Below are 16,648 nucleotides of genomic sequence, written 5' to 3'. Positions count from 1 at the left end.
ATCATGTCAATGTTTTGTGTCTGTTACCACGAAAACGTTGCCCTATCGCAGAAGTGTGGTTTATATTTTTAAAACACTTACCTTGCGAAGTGAAAAAAAACATCAAATTAATGAAAAGTTACAAAGCTTTAAGATCGGGGAGTTTTTGTGTTTAAGATACTACAAAACATGTCAAAAATCAGTATATATTTTTAAATGACACTCAACTTTTTTGAATTTCGTAAACATCGGTCAAATTACGTTCCCTTTATAAAATTTTTACTATTTCAGTTTTTGTAGCAATTTTGCAGCATTTTACTGGAAAAAATCTAACAGCTTTCAGAAACGTTTTTAATTGAACCGTTTACTTTTTGTAGAATCGGAAAAATAACGAGAAATGAAAGCACAAATAAAACAAAAGGTTTATTGTGCCCATGTCAAGGAAAAATTTAATGTGTGTTTTAAGATAAAAACATCCATTTTCAATCGACACTGTTTCAATTTTTCATTCGTGTGCAATGATCTTTAGGCCTCAATGATACTCTAATCTGACTCTAACGAGTACAAGCTAAATTCACGTTTCCGTTGGGCCGCTATTTTTTCTGTACGCGGGATAATTACACCTAAAGATTATGCCCATAAAGGATGCGCAACACCATACTAAGGAATCGCCTTAAACGCCTTAAACAATGAATAGCACAGAACAAAAACTGATTTAAAGAAACGTGCTACTTCAACACTTTTATTCGGTATAAAGGAACACAAAATCGTTTCCTGTTTTTGTTATTTCAAATTCAATATCATACATATGGCAATTTGAGACCCTGAGCGCCTTCGAAATGCCTGTGAAAGAAGTTGTCGTTGTCAAGGATTTAAAAGAGTTTGCGCATATCCTAAGGCCAAAAGAAGAAAATAGCAATCAATTAGCAAGATAGAAGTGTTTTGACCAACCAATAGAAGGACTGCATTTTCAGCATGACATTAATGAGTTTGTTAAATCACCATGCGCATTTCAGTCAGTTCGGGCTGTATGTTTGTCAAAGAAAGTCAAGTATAGAATACGTCTAAGATTAAGCAGTTTTTATCATTCGTTTTGTTTTATTGCAACTAACAATACCGTTTATTTATTTATATTTCAGGTTTCGATCACTTGAGATAGAACGCCACCTGTACTTATATATTGATATAACTGCTCAACGAATTCAAGGTAGGTAAGATCTCAGTAGTCTCGATCAACATTGCACAGACAGCCGTTCATGGTTGAAATAAAAGAAAAATATAAAATACGTGTGCCAAACTACAAATGAAGACCTATTTGAAATACCTCTTTTGAAGCAATTTCCATGGAGTGGGACAAGGCTTTCTCTACAGTTGGTTTTGTCTTGAAGGCCATTAGAGCACTGTTCTCCAGTATGCGGTATCTAAGGGGATTCCCTTTTGGCTTGGAATCCTGTGAGAACTTAAGAATAGCTTTTGCGAGCGGCCAAGCAGAAATTTGATTTCATGGCAGAAGTTGAAAAAACCGAATTCTTTCATTTTTTGCCCGTTAATAGCTTTAAGGTAGATAAGAAACCTGATGTAGTTTGTTTCCCTTAACAGTCTTCTAATTCCAAGAAAGCAGAGAAAATCGATTTCGGTGGTCGACGTCACAAATTTCCTTAAACACTCCTTGCGTTCGCTTACAAAGCCACGCAGAGAAATTTGGACACTTTTTCTAATGGCATAAAAATTCTTTTTCTTTCGCTAGAATATAATTTCAGGGCTTTAGAGCATCTCTTCCAACAGAATGAGGAATACTTTTCACGATAACAAAAACTTTGAATTTCAACGGCAGTATTTAGCATGTGGCATAATTCCATTTTTTTAAAATTCTCGCTCAAACATGCATACAGATATTTTTATTAAACATACCTGAGATTTGGCTTGGGTTATTGGAAGGATTCTCATTTAGAGGGGCATCAAACTTCGGCAAATTTTCACAGCAGCGCCGTAAACTGCCAGAAACTGTGTAATCACCAAACGCACGATAATGAATGTTTTAACTCCAAATGTTCGTCTTTCTTTTTTTCTTGCCAAATTTTCCGTTGCAAAATTCTCTTTTTAACAAAAGAGTGAGATAAAAAGCCAACCTGGATCAATTTAGTTCCATTTTGATCGTAAAACTGTTCGTCATTTTTTTGACATAAAACACGATACTGTGACGTAAATTGAGTCTGCGCAATCGTGATTTCAGTCACGGAGTCGGTAAGTAAGCAACCCAAGTAATTATGGCAGCCAAGAAAGTTTGAAGAAACAAATTGATCGTTCTGGTCCGATCTGGAGTTCTGTACACACTTTTGTCAAGAGAAAGGAACCAAGATAACGGAAAATTGCCAAGGATGAAGATTCAAAAGAAATTTTGCCCTTAACAGCTGCTTTGCTGTATTTTGGAGCGAAGCTATGTCTAGCTGTTAGACAGGCTATTTTGATCGATATCACAACATTTTGTGGAACTACGATGCATTGGTAAATAGGCTGCCTTCAACAACCCAAGCCAATTCTCAGGTTTGTCTTAGATAAATGTATACATTTCTGTTTAAACAAGGATTGAAAAAATTTGGAGTTATACCACATATTAAATAATTCCGTTGAAAACTTCTGTTAAATTCAACTTTTTAGTATCGTGAAAAGTATTCCTCACTCTTTCAATTATTTCAGTTCGAAGAGTTTTGCTTAAGCCCTGAAATTATATTCTAGCGAAGGAAAAAGAGTTTCTCTGTTGATAGAAAGCTTCTAAAGGTCTCAATGTGGCTTTGTTTGCGAACGCAAGGAGAGTTTACGATAGCGAATTTCGGGTTGAAAATTGTGCCATTTTGAGGCTCCGATCACGAAGACTGATTTTTTTTTTTTCGAAATTAGAAGACTTCTGGGGGGAACATAATAAATTAGGTTTCTTATCTACCTTTAAAAAAACCTATATATGAGCAAAAAATGAAGGAATTTGATTTTTCATCTTCTGCCGCCTCAAGCGTGGCTTATCCTGAAAGACGTTCTTAATTCTCAAACAGTGTTTAGCATGATCAAATTCGAAACTATGACAAGCACATGTCTACAGAACTTCTTCAGCTACCAAGTTCTTTGTGGTACAAAATAAGAAGTATTAACACAACTTGTTATGACCAAATGCTCATTTTTTCTATTAAATGGCACGTTCTTAAGTCCGGCAGTGGATAGCCAGCATAACTCTTTATCACTTTTACCGTTCAAATGAAACCTTCGACCTAAAAAAATAAGTTGCAGCAATTCAAAAGTAAACAGAAACAAAAACTACGATGGGAGAATGTACCTTCAGAAGTTTCTCCGCAGTACGAACAGCCATCATTTCTGAATCATCCTGTTTCTCGTTTAAACTATGCGAGGAAATATGAGGCAGGTGAGATAAAAGGCTCGAAAACAAACGCCAACCATTGCTATCAAGTTTATAGATATTACTAGTGATATACAATAATAATCAATCGTCGACAGAACTCTCGAGACGAACGCCAAATGAAATACTCTACAGAACCACATCCCTTTCCCCCTTAAAATGCCGCGTTCCTGTTGTTTAACATGGTCACGGAAGTAATGAGGACCCTTTTTTCAAATTGAGAGTTAATAATTGCTTTTTATTGGAGAGTTTAAAAAAAAAATTACCGAAGCAACCAATAGGATATACTGATGAAATTACTTTTAAATTGGCATTCAAAGCCTTGTGCTCTCATTACAGAAACAGTAATAACCAAGACAATACAAAACATCGTGGACATAATTTCACACACTATGTTTCACATACATTCACCTACATAGGCTTATGTAATATATCAAAGACAAGAGACAGTGTTTCATCGGGACATTTAAACACCGAGAAGAGAGTTGAAAATACGACGCGCAGCGGAGTAGTTTTGACGACATTCTAGGGAGTGTTTGGAAAGCCGATGAAACAGTGTCTTGAGTGTTTGATATATCTTCTCAATTGAAACAAAAACAACGGAGTAAACGGATAAATAAAATCTTAATATCTATGCTAATTAATACCAGGTATTAATTATTAATGAGTTTGAGAAAGACATATTCCTAATTTTTCGCTTTCGCTAGTAAAGTACAAAGGTAACTTAAAAAACGCGATGGAAATAAACCAGCAGAGCAGAGGTGAATATATGTCAACTTTTCTAAACTAATCAGTCCTTTTTTCAATGTTTTAGCTAAAAAAGATTATGCGATCCTCTAGTTGTATCCACACGCTACTCATTTGGAGCGTGGTTGTGGTTTCTGGTAAGCATAAACTAATTCTTCTATGGTTAAAGATGTTTTCATTTCATTCGTGACTTAAAGTCAGACCCATTCTTGTCCCAAATCGGTCGACCATGTGAAGTTACCGTTGAGAATTATTACTTTAAAATTAAAAGTCATCATTTACCAAACAGAAACAGGATGATTAGCATTAGTTTGAGATGATCTTAAAAACGTGTGCCGAGTTAAAAAGATGCTTCCTTAAACGTGTCAGGGTACCTGTAACAGTCGGCGGTTACAATTCTCAATTTTGTAAAAACATAAAAAACTTTCTCTCTCATTGTCATCAAAATGACATGATCAAAATAAATATCAAACGTTGCTGCTTTCTTAAAGTTATTAGTGACTGTCCACCTGGAAAAAAGACAGATAATGCTCAAGGCCGCTGTTGTGCTTTTCCTTTCGTGTATGGAGGGGTGAAGTACGATTCCTGTACCAAGGTTGCTCATAGCAGATTGTGGTGTTCACTGACTGCCAAATACTCTGGACAATGGGCTAACTGCGGTAAGGAAAATGTCCAATGTTACAAAACCTGTATTTTATAACTTTAATAAGCTACGTATATAAGAGAAATAAAAAACACAATGATAGAACCTTTATCTTAATTTAAAGTTGATGAGCCTGCTGTAAACAGTTTTAGGATTCTTGACTTTCTCTTTACTTCATGATCATCAGGTTATTTGTTGTTTGCAAAGACACGATTGCAGACTGGGTCCTCTTTCTCTACCGCTTCTTGTAATACTTAAATTCTCTAAGATCTTAGTTAAATTCAACTTGTAAATTTTATTCAGTTTTTAGTTAGTTTTAATAAAAGCGAAGAAGTAGTTTTAACTCGATCAAAGCATTATTTTGTTTTAGTTTAGTCTTAGTGTCCGCAGTAAGTTTAACCAAAGCTAATTGGCTTTGACACTTCATTGCTTATTCATTCATTGATTCATTGATTCATTGATTCATTCATTTATTCATTCATTCATTCATTCATTCATTCATTCATTCATTCATTATTTCTTTCTTTCATTCATTCATTCATTCATTCATTCATTCATTCATTCATTCATTCATTCATTCATTCATTCGCTCGTTTGTTTGTTCATTCATTCTCTTTCTTGATCAAACTGTTTCTTACTGTGGTTATAGTACTAAGATAGCCAGAGGCTTTGGTTTGATTTAAGTTTCATATCTGAGTTGTGTTTATAAAAAGATACGTAGAATTGGACCATATAGACTGTATTCAATGTGAACCCTTTCTTTGTTTCCTGATTCAAAGTTACTCATTTCCTCTAACAGTGAATCCGTGTACAAACCACCCATGCAAGAATGGAGCGACCTGTACAGTAACTGGAGATGACACACACTCGTGCCAGTGTCCTGATGGGTTTGAAGGAAACAATTGTGGCACAAGTAAAATTTCCAAATTAAATATAGCTGTTATGTTGTGTTCACTTAACAGCTTAACTAAGAACATAATTCGGATCTGCTGATTATTCCACAGGGATTCCATGTCCACCTGGAAAAAAGACAGATAATGCTCAAGGCCGCTGTTGTGCTTTTCCTTTCGTGTATGGAGGGGTGACGTACAATTCCTGTACCAAGGTTGCTCATAGCAGATTGTGGTGTTCACTGACTGCCAAATACTCTGGACAATGGGCTAACTGCGGTAAGGAAAATGTCCAATGTTACAAAACCTGTATTTTATAACTTTTGTAAGCTACGTATATAAGAGAAAGAAAAAAACACAATGATAGAACCTTTATCTTAATTTAAAGTTGATGAGCCTGCTGTAAACAGTTTTAGGATTCTTGACTTTCTCTTTACTTCATGATCATCAGGTTATTTGTTGTTTGCAAAGACACGATTGCAGACTGGGTCCTCTTTCTCTACCGCTTCTTGTAATACTTAAATTCTCTAAGATCTTAGTTAAATTCAACTTGTTAATTTTATTCAATTTTTAGTTAGTTTTAATAAAAGCGAAGAAGTAGTTTTAACTCGATCACAGCATTATTTTGTTTTATTTTAGTTTTAGTGTCCGCAGTAAGTTTAACCAAAGCTAATTGGCTTTGACACTTCATTGCTTATTCATTCATTCATTCATTCATTCATTCATTCATTCATTCATTCATTCATTCATTCTTTCTTTCTTTCTTTCTTTCTTTCATTCATTCATTCATTCATTCATTCATTCATTCATTCATTCATTCATTCATTCGCTCGTTTGTTCGTCATTCATTCTCTTTCTTGATCAAACTGTTTCTTACTGCGGTTATAGTACTAAGATAGCCAGAGGCTTTGGTTTGATTTAAGTTTCATATCTGAGTTGTGTTTATAAAAAGATACGTAGAATTGGACCTTATAGACTGTATTCAATGTGAACCCTTTCTTTGTTTCCTGATTCAAAGTTACTCATTTCCTCTAACAGTGAATCCGTGTACAAACCACCCATGCAAGAATGGAGCGACCTGTACAGTAACTGGAGATGACACACACTCGTGCCAGTGTCCTGATGGGTTTGAAGGAAACAATTGTGGCACAAGTAAAATTTCCAAATTAAATATGGCCGTCATCTCGTTTTTCACTCTTATAAGAGAGATTAAGCATGACAGATACGACAAAAATTCAACTTCTGCCGTCGCCGCTTGGCACTCGTACGCGGAAATGATTATTTTGTTTTGTGTTTGTCGTAAATGTGGATTGTTTTTCACTACTTTTATGAGGGATTAATTTAGAATTCGATAAATGGGTAAAATGAAAGGCAAGCTCGCGTTTGCCGTATAACGTCATGCTTAATCTCTATAGTATCTTAAGAGGAAAACGTAGAACCTAAATTGGATCTGCTGATTTTTCTACAGAGATTCCATGTCCACCTGGAAAAAAGACAGATAACGCTCAAGGCCGCTGTTGTGCTTTTCCTTTCGTGTATGGAGGGGTGACGTACAATTCCTGTACCAAGGTTGCTCATAGCAGATTGTGGTGTTCACTGACTGCCAAATACTCTGGACAATGGGCTAACTGCGGTAAGGAAAATGTCCAATGTTACAAAACCTGTATTGAGTAACTTAAATAAACTACAGGATTGGTGATTGAGCGACAAAAAGTACGTATAAGAAAATCAATCAGTCATTTAATAAACTTTATTTAACGTTCGGATAAATAGAGTAGCAAAAAAAGTAAGTGTCCCCGAATGAAAACCGAAAAAAAAGAAAAGAAAAGAAAAGAAAAAGAAAACATCAGAGTGAGAGAACTTTGATCTGATTAAAAGTTGACGGCCTGTCGTCAACAGTTTTAGGATTTTTATTTTATCTTTACATCATCAGGATTATTTACAGCTTGCAAAGTCACGATAACAGACTGAAGTCTTCTTTCTCTGCAGCTTCTTGTAAATACGTAGCTTTGCAAATTCTTAGTGTTTACTTGGTTTAACTCATTCATAATATCTGTAAAGTAGTAGTTTTAACTTAGCAATATAATAATGCGGAGGTTAAAGTCCGAATTTAAGTCTGAATATATTATTTTGCTTAGAAAAATGTACGAATAATTGAAAGAAACATGAACCTTTCCAGTGTTCCCTGATTCAATGTTTCTCGTTTCCTCTGACAGTGAATCCATGCACCAACAACCCATGCAAGAATGGAGCGACCTGTACAGTAACTGGAGATGACACATACTCGTGCCAGTGTCCTGATGGGTTTGAAGGAAACAATTGTGGCACAAGTAAAATTTCCAAATTAAATATAGCTGTTATGTTGTGTTCACTTAACAGCTTAACTAAGAACATAATTCGGATCTGCTGATTATTCCACAGGGATTCCATGTCCACCTGGAAAAAAGACAGATAATGCTCAAGGCCGCTGTTGTGCTTTTCCTTTCGTGTATGGAGGGGTGACGTACAATTCCTGTACCAAGGTTGCTCATAGCAGATTGTGGTGTTCACTGACTGCCAAATACTCTGGACAATGGGCTAACTGCGGTAAGGAAAATGTCCAATGTTACAAAACCTGTATTTTATAACTTTTGTAAGCTACGTATATAAGAGAAATAAAAAACACAATGATAGAACCTTTATCTTAATTTAAAGTTGATGAGCCTGCTGTAAACAGTTTTAGGATTCTTGACTTTCTCTTTACTTCATGATCATCAGGTTATTTGTTGTTTGCAAAGACACGATTGCAGACTGGGTCCTCTTTCTCTACCGCTTCTTGTAATACTTAAATTCTCTAAGATCTTAGTTAAATTCAACTTGTAAATTTTATTCAGTTTTTAGTTAGTTTTAATAAAAGCGAAGAAGTAGTTTTAACTCGATCACGGCATTATTTTGTTTTATTTTAGTCTTAGTGTCCGCAGTAAGTTTAACCAAAGCTAAATGGCTTTGACACTTCATTGCTTATTCATTCATTCATTCATTGATTCATTCATTCATTCATTCATTCATTCATTCATTCATTCATTCATTCATTCATTCATTCATTCATTCATTCATTCATTCATTCATTCATTCATTCATTCATTCATTCATTCATTCATTCATTCATTCATTCGCTCATTTGTTTGTTCATTCATTCTCTTTCTTGATCAAACTGTTTCTTACTGCGGTTATAGTACTAAGATAGCCAGAGGCTTTGGTTTGATTTAAGTTTCATATCTGAGTTGTGTTTATAAAAAGATACGTAGAATTGGACCTTATAGACTGTATTCAATGTGAACCCTTTCTTTGTTTCTTGATTCAAAGTTACTCATTTCCTCTAACAGTGAATCCGTGTACAAACCACCCATGCAAGAATGGAGCGACCTGTACAGTAACTGGAGATGACACATACTGGTGCAAGTGCCCTGATGGGTTCGAAGGAGACAACTGCGAGACAAGTAAAATTTCCAAATTAAATATGGCCGTCATCTCGTTTTTCACTCTTATGAGAGGGATTAAGCATGACAGATACGACATAGACTTTATTAAATGAAAAATATATAAACCTTTCCAGTGTTCTCTGATTCAGAGTTTGCTTTTCCTCTGACAGTTAATCCATGCACCAGCAACCCATGCAAGAATGGAGCGACCTGTACAGTAACTGGAGATGACACATACTCGTGCCAGTGTCCTGATGGGTTTATGGGAGAAAAATGCGAAACAAGTAAGATTTCCAAATTAACAATAGCTGTCATGTCGTTTTCCACTCTTAGTATCTTGACCGTAAAACGTAGAACCTAGATCGGATGTGCTGATTATTCCACAGAGATTCCATGTCCACCTTGATAATAGATAATGCTCAAGGCCGCTGTTGTGATTGAGCGACAAAAATCACGTATAAGAAAATCAATCAGTCATTCAATAAACTTTATTTAAACATTCGGATAAATAGTGTAGCAAAACCATGCTAGTTTCTCCGAATGAATACAAAAAAAGAAAATAAAAGAAAAAGCCACAGAGAACTTTTATCTGATTAAAAGTTGACGGCCTCTTGTAAACAGTTTTAGCATTTTTAAGCGATGGCGTGACATCGCTTTATGCCATCGTACGATCGGTTCTTTTTGTCTGTTTGGCCCGATCGAACAGAAATCAAGTTTAACTTAACAAGAAATCGCCGCGTAAAACACAAAAACAAAATACTTCCGTGCAGTTATAATGGAACACTACAATGTATAAACGAAAGAGACTGATTAAATATGATGGGATCTATTAGATTTGGTAGACTGAAATTTCTAATTGTTATAATATAAAGGGCCGCTGTGAGCAAGAGACCGTTTGCCCTTTCTCGCAGCTTAAAAGCTTGTTCGCGCGTATCGTATGTCGTTTATCCGTGATATCAAGCTACAGTATAACGCAATCTTTGTTGAGACAACATAGGGAAATCTAAAAAAAGATATAAAATTATAAAATAAAATATTACTTAACAATTATTGGATGAGGTTGAGCATGATAGCGATAATTATCAAGGCCAAAGTTTCTGTTATCTGCCGAAGCCGAAGGCTGAGGCGGATAACAGAAACTGAGGCCTTGATAATTATCGCTATCATGCGAAAACCGAATCCAATAATTGTTTTATTATGCACATTCCTGAGCTGCACTTGTAAAGACAAGAACATGCATAGAACAGCTTTAGCACGTTCGCAAGCGTATCTTTCGTTTGAGGTTCATCTGCGTTCTTTTCCTTCAAATACTGATGAAAAACTTTCAGTGCTGACTTTGTGGCCCTTTTGGTGCTTTTTGCATCTTTGTCATCAAGAAGGAGGTTTAAATCTTCTTCTGATAGTGTGGAAAACCTTGATTTCGACTCCGCCATGGCAAAACTGATCAGTGTGTTAGTGTGTTTGGTAACGTCACTTCTGAATGCATAAAACTATTGTCTGTAGGTATGACGTCACTTCTACATATGTAAAATCTAATGTCTGTAGGTATGACGTAAGAGAAACAGCAAGCAAGATTTAGCTGCGTGCTTATAACCAATCAAAATCAAGCTGGTGACACCAATGTATAATAATCTTGTTTAATTGAACAAATCTACGAAGAAAATGTATTATTTGCATCCTTGGTCTGTGAATTCTTAACAACTGTATTTATTTGAATTCCATCAGATCCTCAGGCTATGCTATTTTTACAATCACTAACATTGCTTCTTATGTTTAAAAAAATGTAAGCTGCAGTTAGCCTGTGTGGGGGAGCGGGATGGCTGTACACAGGCTAGCTGCAGTTTGATAACAGTCTTTTTCACTCACACAAAGTGTCAGCTACTTTTGTTTACTTTAAGTTTTTGGCAAATTTCCTCAAAATTATGTAAGACCCCTTGTGAAACGTCATCGCTTCTGCATGCATCGCGTACCATTTATTATTTTATCTTAACCTCAGCAGGATTTTTTATGGCTCGGAAAGACGCGAAAGCAGACTTGTTTCTTCTTTGTCTTCAGCTTCTTGTAAATACGTAGCTTCTGCAAATTCTTAGTTTTAACTTGGTTGAACTTATTCAGTTTTAACATGTCTAAAGTAGTAGTTTTATCTTCATCTTAGCACTGTAATAATACAGACAGAGGTTATAGTCCGATTTAATCTGAATATATCTGTTTCTCTTACACAAAGGTAGGTAGAATTGGATCTTATAGAATTTATTAAATGAAAAATATATTACCATTTCCAGTGTTCCCTTATTCACAGTTCGCTTTTCCTCTAACAGTGAATCCATGCACCAACAACGCATGCAAGAATGGAGCGACCTGTACAGTAACTGGAGATGACACATACTCGTGCCAGTGTCCTGGTGGGGTCCCAATTTATTGACCATCGGAAATAAATAATCAATAAATCTTGTTTGAGCTTTGAACTTTGTCCAGTAATCTACCTCATGTGATCTTTTCACGTGAGTACCCCAGGAAACCCATCATCGACCAATAGCATCGGGCCTTCTGTAAAGAGAATATTCAATGCTCATATTGTCTTTGTTCAGTTTCAACACGAGCAACACTGAAGTCAGTACTGTTTTCAAGCAGTTAGTGGTATATTCTGTTCCCTCCCATCCCACCCTATAGCTCCTTAAAGAGTTATTTTTAAGTGCTGCCAGCAGTCACTGGACAGAGGACTTCTCAAAGCTTTATCATAATTATTGGATGTATAAGCTAGCTAGAAACTATCCCATAAATTTTACCAGATCGCTACAATGTTAACAATGTAATAATAAATAGTTAAATACCACTTGCAATAATTGTAGCTAGCAGCATAGCATCTAGACGAACATTGTATCAGGCCAGTCCATGTTTGCTAGATTAAAAATGTACATTGTATATTTTTCTGATTCTAGCATAGGATATCAGTTGCTTTATTTGGGACCGTTTCAATAAAGTTGGGAATGGGGATAAAGGGCTCCTCTTGTCACACTTTTGCACCCATAGATTCGATATTTTTGGAGGCCAAACTTCCTTTATTCCGTACTACCTGCATTTAGGTTAGTGGAGGCCCAACTCCCTCCAATCAGAGATGAGGCCCAACTCCTTCTTCTCTACCCAGGAATGCTCACTGTCGGCCCTGAGAGGTGGCTCTACTCCCTCCTCTCCATCCGTCGTGTGCCTCTCCCTGGGCTGTAGGTTTTGTTAGCTTGACACTCCAGGAGTACAAGGGGCTGACATATTTTTGGTGGAGCACTTTGTCACCCACTTCCCCATTTTCAGCCACACCTAGTTGTTGTTGTTGTTGTTTTGTTATAGCTATGCAATAATCACCCCCTTTTGGGCCCTGATATTGATAAGCAGATCTCATTACCTCTAACCCTGGCGAACCGTGAACTGCCGGCCATTAAATAAAGTATGTGACCTCTTGTTAACTTCCCCCAGTCTTACCATAAGAGTTATGCGGTGACCAGCTAGGAGAATTTGCTTGTTGATATTCAGGGTTTAAAGGGTTGATATAAGAAAATTACCTTCAAGTGTAACTTCTCCCAACCATATCAAAAATAACCGGCATGCAATGCATGCTAAGGCGATGACTTTCCAGTATAGCAAGTTTGAATCAAGCCCAGTCGGAGGACTAACAATAGACCTTTTGAGCTTTGTTTGTTTGTTGTCCCATTTCAGACCTATATGTGATGTAACCCTTGAAAATTTCTTCTTTCAAATTTAAACAAATTCATGATATTCAGATAGATAAAAGGAAGTTCTTTAGGAAGCATCATGTGATTTGTAATAGGCATTTTTTACATGCAAAGCTGAAAAGGTCTATTGTTGTGAGTGAAAATGTGAGCTCAAAAGATATCCAAGTAATTTTACACCGAAATTGATTATTGTTGATTGAAGTGTGATTTAAGTTAAGACTGAGAATGACTCATTTGCAATAAAATAGGAAAAGGGGTTTGTTACAGAATTTCGTAATGCAAGCTTTTTCTAAGTCCAAAATATTGTTGTCATTTGGAGGTAATACACAACTACAGTACAAGTGGAGTCCAAGAACTAAAGGTGATACAGTGGTGAGCCAGTGATGACTTGAAGGGTCCTAACATGCAGAGCAATCGCAGAGCAATTAAATTCAACTTTTGTGTATTTCATTTTTTTATTTTTTATTTTGCTTAAATCACAAAACAATTTTGCAAATACATTACATGCATACAATGTGATGCAATAAGTAAAAGTACTGACCTTCGTCAAACACAAAGGCCTAGGATTAATTTCCATACCACTGGCGAGCCGATACCCAGGCGATACATGTCAGAAGATTGTGTGACATTTTCGTGTGCAAGGGTCACAGAAGGCATCGTGTAAAGTAGTCTGCATCAAATTAACAGCACTTAATTTCTCTCTCCTCCGCAGAGGTCTCTTTCGTGTTTCGGGCCGTTTCGAGCGATTCGGGCTGGTAAATAGGGAGAAGAACGGGGGGTCCCGTCGTCCCCCGCGCTCCCCCTATTTTTTATTTTTCGTGTTTTCGCCTTTCTCCCCCCGTGTTTTTTCGCCTTCCCCCACGAAAGAGGCCTCTGCGGAGGAGAGAGACTTAATTTGAAGCAAATATTATCAGTGCATGTTCAAGCAAAACAAGGACTTCAGATAGTCCACCTTCTCAATCTTTTTCAAGGAACTGCAATCGATTGACCTTCCAGTTTGGTACATTCTATGGAATTAAAAGTTACGAAACTTAACTTACAGTTACAAGTATCGTCGATGGTGTAGACAATAATTTCGAACACTTCAGGACTGACGTACTGCATGACTCGTGCGAACTCAGATTTATCCGCTACCTGATAAAGTACGGCACTCACTACAGGCCTGAAACCTCTGTTTAACAGCTGATGCTATAGCAGAAGAAGTAACAGAAAATTCTTACTTGTACTCGCCACAACTCAAGATGGCGAGTCGTGTTGGAAAGAAGCAAATAAATATTAAGCTCAAATATTATCGATAAAAATGCACGCTAAATCAAACGAAGATTTTAGATAGCTCACCTTTTCAAATGCAATCTGATCAAGAAACTGCTATCGGTTGGCGCACTCAGTTACACTCAAAAAGTTACGACGCGACACTTCTAAACGGCCTTCTCCACTTCTCAAATTCAAGCTTGAGTCAGTTATCGCGTATTAAAAACTCAAGTACCGTAAGTGAGGTCAAATTTATCCGATGTATGGTCTTTCCTGACCCGAAATCTCAGTCCAACTGCTAGAAATTAAACGTGTTTTGCCGATGCTCTTTGCAGACTGCTGCGAAACACAATCAAACATGGCGGAACGAAAAATAAACAATGCTTCTAGTGCTTAGTTACCAATCCTCTCTGGTTCGATTAATTATTAACTAAGTAACCTTCACCCGAATCTTCCATCGTTCCCTGGCATATAGGCGACGTCATCGCCTAAAAAGGTATGGATGGGACCAGTTAGGAGAATTTGTTTGTTGATATTTTGGCCTGATTTTATATTCATTCCAAAATGACCATCAGAAATATATTTCAGTTAATCAATAACTCTTGTTTGAGCTTTGAACTTTGTCCAGTAATCTACCTCATGTGATCTTTTCACGTGAGTACCCCAGGAAACCCATCATCGACCAATAACATCGGGCCTTTTGTAAAGAGAATATTACACACATGTATGATAGGAGTTCTGGAACAAAGAGTGAATCGCCTTAACTCGGCTCGCATGCTCGTCTCGTTTCGGCGATTCACTCTTTGTTTCCATAACTCCTATCATACCAGGGTGTGCAAAAATCGCGAGCGGCACGCAAAAATCGCGAGAGGTCCAGTGAATGGTTGTGCCAGAATTAATTCCTATTGAACAAATGTTGTTTATTTACAAAAAGAGACGGACAGTGGAAGGAAAGGCGTATGCGATCGTCTTAGTAAAAAAACAACAAACAAAAAGGTTTTTCCGATCCTTTTGTTAAAATAGAACGTGTAGCACCTCACATCATGATAAATGAAAGAAAACCTATCATTTTGACTAAAGAGGCTATTGATTTCTGAAACAATGCGATAAAAAAGACGTTCGTGCCTTTTTTATTTGATTGGTTTTGGTAATAAATCCCCTGTTTGCCGAAAGAAAACAATAATTGCTCGCGATCTTCGTTCAGGGTGCGTTACTTATTTCGCGGAAACGCAGGAAGACATTGTTTCTTTTTTAACCCAAGGGAAACCCCCTTGACGTAATCTAATTATTTTTTTTTTTTTCAAGTGAAAAAGTCCTAGCCGGGGCTAGGCAACAACAGCCGATGAGCAGCCCCGACTAGGGTTTTGTCCCTTTTTATGTCACGTCAAGCAACGTCACGCGTGATAGTCACGCTCTATGTCACACAACGTCACGCTGTGTGTAACGCAATGTCACGCTTTGTGTCATGCGTTCATTTATTTTTTTATCACACTTAGATAAAACCAAGTGTTTATTTTCGCGAATCTGGCAAGTGCTTTTGTTTTATATTTCTTTTATCGGTATAAAAGTATAGGTTGACCATTAAAAAAATAACAGACAACCTCAAGTTTATTTTCAACGATATGAAATATTGTTCTCGTTAAGCTCTTGAGTGTTGTCTCGTATATTTTTTTGCCGCTCTGGTGCGAAATATTTGATCACAAGGCGCACTGAAAGCGCGGTCACAAGATGAGCGCAGGCAATCATTCTTTTATAAAATGCAAAAAGGTTTTGTTGTACTGACTTTTTATTTCGAAATGTTGGCGGCGCTGCCAAGAATCTTTTCTTGAAGTTTAAGTTTTTCTTCGTTCTTTATCTCTTCCCGCATTTTGTCAATGTCAGGACTGCTTTGATTGTTACTTTCTTTTGGAAGCGTGCCCTTACGAAAGATTTCTTTCCGAATTCTATAACCCTCTCTCTCATTAAGAACGCTCTGAAACTCAGCATCCGTTATTTTGCCGTCAACGAAAGAATGCGGTTGACGGTATCTAACTTCGACATAGCAAGGGCCATGATTTTGCAGTGCTTGATAAGTTTGGGCTCGAGTTTTTTGTAAAAACCGGTTAACACTGCAGCGCTGACACCGAACGTAGCAGCAACGATGCCAATCGGTATAGCAGCAGGTATGCCAATCCCTGTAATCGCAGCACCTACCCCCCCCCTCCCCCTGCCGAAAGGGCACCAGAGACACCACCAGCAACGAAGCTTGCGTAGTTGATAATAGTCTTTGTTCGCTTGTATTATTTTGCAACCAGTCGATAGTGGTCAACTTCTTCGCTTAAATATTTCAAAACTTCATTCGCTTTTTGCAAACGGAAGTCATTTGGTTGCGTTGGCAGAACATGATACAAAGTTTGAGTTTCAACGTGTTCGGCACGAACACCATAATCAGGAGCGGTTGGGAGCACGTTCGCGCAAGACATGGTCGTATACATAAAATATTATTTTTGTATTTAATTTAATTTAATTCTATCTCATATGTAAGATTTGAGCCGTTAAAATCGAAT

At 37.0% G+C, this 16,648-nt stretch overlaps 1 long non-coding RNA gene and 1 pseudogene across 2 annotated transcripts in view; both read left to right on the top strand.

Annotated features, from left to right (window-relative positions):
* LOC144661091 (uncharacterized) overlaps nt 1–16,648 on the top strand; it is a 206,403-nt pseudogene that overhangs the window by 177,214 nt on the left and 12,541 nt on the right. The window contains exons 11-17 of the transcript XR_013572199.1: nt 5,780–5,944; nt 6,704–6,817; nt 7,134–7,298; nt 7,882–7,995; nt 8,087–8,251; nt 9,031–9,144; nt 9,297–9,410. The product of XR_013572199.1 is annotated as an uncharacterized LOC144661091 (transcript). The remainder of the gene's footprint in view (nt 1–5,779; nt 5,945–6,703; nt 6,818–7,133; nt 7,299–7,881; nt 7,996–8,086; nt 8,252–9,030; nt 9,145–9,296; nt 9,411–16,648) is intronic.
* On the top strand, nt 1,008–5,000 carry LOC144661130 (uncharacterized). The gene is made up of 3 exons (XR_013572212.1): nt 1,008–1,186; nt 4,200–4,269; nt 4,624–5,000. It is a non-coding gene; the product is annotated as an uncharacterized LOC144661130 (long non-coding RNA).

Source organism: Oculina patagonica, chromosome 7, assembly GCF_052425735.1.
Source record: "Oculina patagonica isolate OP01 chromosome 7, crgOcupat, whole genome shotgun sequence".
In the NCBI taxonomy this organism is placed as follows: Eukaryota; Metazoa; Cnidaria; class Anthozoa; order Scleractinia; family Oculinidae; genus Oculina; species Oculina patagonica.
The sequence above is the reverse complement of the archived record's forward strand: the minus strand, read 5'-3'. Positions and strand labels throughout refer to the sequence as shown.